Source organism: Galeopterus variegatus, unplaced genomic scaffold (genome assembly GCF_000696425.1).
Source record: "Galeopterus variegatus unplaced genomic scaffold, G_variegatus-3.0.2 Scaffold991, whole genome shotgun sequence".
In the NCBI taxonomy this organism is placed as follows: domain Eukaryota; kingdom Metazoa; phylum Chordata; class Mammalia; order Dermoptera; family Cynocephalidae; genus Galeopterus; species Galeopterus variegatus.
The window spans coordinates 135,802-138,383 of NW_007727102.1; the positions used below are offsets into that span (position 1 = coordinate 135,802).

The 2,582-nt window shown below is 35.6% G+C and overlaps 1 protein-coding gene across 1 annotated transcript in view; it reads right to left on the reverse strand.

The window, feature by feature from the left end:
* ZFPM2 (zinc finger protein, FOG family member 2) overlaps nt 1-2,582 on the reverse strand; it is a 408,841-nt gene that overhangs the window by 69,897 nt on the left and 336,362 nt on the right. The gene's annotated exons all lie outside the window — the stretch shown is intronic.

The window sequence follows — 2,582 nt, forward strand, 5'->3', positions numbered from 1 at the left end:
CTAACCAGATGTTTTCAGTCAGGCACCTAAACTCTCAGAGCCTTCTTATCCAACACATGTTCCATAGTTCTGCAAATTAAATGAGATAATGTATTTGAAAGCATCTAGCACAATGCTCTGGCACACAGCTGTTTTTTGAATATTGGCAAAGGGAAGGAGGAAAGGAGGAGTTGCTTTTACAACTTTAAATGCATTTTAATGATACATCTCTATTTAACAGCAGAACTATATCTGTTGTAAATCAGCACATTAGTGACTTTAATTTGAAGACTCTATTTAAACACAAAATACATATGAATTATTCAAGAAGTCCCAAACTTAGAGATATTTTTTGGTGACTGTGGTAGACTATGTATATTCTGCTTCTCACTAAAGGGAGACTATACTCCCCTGCATCATTGGCAGGCTCCCCACAGAACTTGTTTTGGCCAGTAAAAGATGTGCATGAGTGATGCATGTCATTTTTTGTTGGAAGCTTTAGAAACCAGTTCGTGCTTTAACATGGTCTCGTTTCCCTGTGCCAAAAGACAAGCATTATTCCAGATAGCAGTTCCATCAGATTGGGTCATGAAATAAAGACATCATGGGGGCAGTGCTAGAGCTAACTTTCAATGAATATGTAACATCAGCTGTTTTAAGCCACTGAAATTTTGGAGTCATTTGTTATTGCAGCTTAATCTAGCCCATCCTAACTGATAACAGACAATAGCCCATCCTGACTGATAACAGAAAATATAAATGCCATTGTAGAGTCTATATTCTTAGTCAATTCAGAACTTATATTTTCCATAAAATTACGGTCCCTTTTTAAATATGAGTACTACTGCCATTTACTATGGAAACCATTTTAACTTATTTACATACTCATTCAAGGAGTGGTTTCAAACTTTTCATAATCTGGCCTCAAACTGTCTTTCCAATCTCATCTCCCATAACATCTCCCTATGAATCTGACACTTCAGCCACACAGAGCTGTTTGAATATTTTTTAAGCATACTTTGATCTTCCTTTGCTCTTTATCTTGATATTTCTTCAATCTGGAATAACCTCCTTCCTCTAACCTCCTTCCTCTATATCTGCTGTTGAACTTCTCTGCATCCTTCATGATCCAGCAATGTCAACTACTCTATGATACTTTTCTACAAATCTCTGGAAAATATCAGTCACTCCCTCCTTTGTGTTTCCACAGCACGTGGTAGGTATACTTATTAAAACACTGATTTATAGAATGGTGACCATTTGTTTCTGGCTCAGTATCTTCCTTTACCTAAAAGCCACAGTGCAATGAGGTAAGCACTGTGATTAGTTTGTTACCTCAGCAATGAACTAGGTAATGATGGCTATCCATCTATTCATTAAGAAGTTCAGGATTGGTTTATTAATAGTTGGCCTAATTATTCAAAACCTTTAGATGAGAGAACAAGCCAAAACTATTTAATTGCATAAATATAAATAAACCTTTATTTTATTTTTATGACAATAAAAAAGCTTTAGTTTCAGGTGTGTCACAAATCAATTATTAAATAACATCCTAGGAGATCCCATATTATGTTGTTTAATTTTATGTTTGTTTTAGGAAAAAAAGTCAACCAAACTCCCAGGCAAAAAGAAATTTTTACAATAAACATTTTATAGTCTAAATGCTCTAATGAAGGATCATTTTAAGAATGATTCAACATTTCTGGAGATTTATTATCTCCATATTAGCCTGGCATGTACAGCTCCTGAAACCTGGCTTAGTTTATCTATTGCCATTCAAATATGTGACCAAACTTGTCACATTCCCTTCTACTTTCTTCTGTGTCCTGTCCTCTGGATGTTCTACACACATTCCCACCACTAGCATTTGCCCATAGTTCCCTTGTAGCGTTTGTCCTTAGCTTATCTAAGGACTTCTCCACTTGCACAACTTAACTCACACATTCCTTCCATCATGATGTGTTAGCCAGCAGCAGCCCACAGAAGGCAGCCTTTCCCTTGGGTCCTGCTGCACGTATCTACTAAACCATTTATTGGACACTTAAGATGTAATATTACTGTTATTCTTAAGTGCATCCTTTCTTTCCAGGGAGGCTGGTTATAAACTCTTTTATGACTTTGGATTACATCTTAGTGTTTTTGATCTTCATCACCTTGGCCAGTACTTACACAGAGTTGACCCTTAAACAAACACACTATGCATCTGCTAATTATTTACCAAACAGTCCTAACTGAGGAGACCAAGACAGTACTCCTCTGCAGGACTAAGTAGCCCAGAAAATCCCTGGGATTAGTTTTTCTTTGCTGAATCAGTTCTTTACACAGGACAAAACCTAATTTCCCTTTTTATTATTACAAATCTGATTATTAACATCAGGCTCCCCACAGCTTTCTCCTCTCTACGTAAGGAGAAGAGAGAAGATTTCAATTTTATAGAATGCTAAGTACTACAGTTGTACAACTTAGAAGCCAACAATAGAAAAATAAAATAACATCTGGCCAGTAACTACAACTTAACTTCTCCAATAATTCTTATTAGAATACCCATATAAGAAAAGAAAAATGCAAAAAAAAAAAAAAAAAAAAACTTATAATTCAAAAAA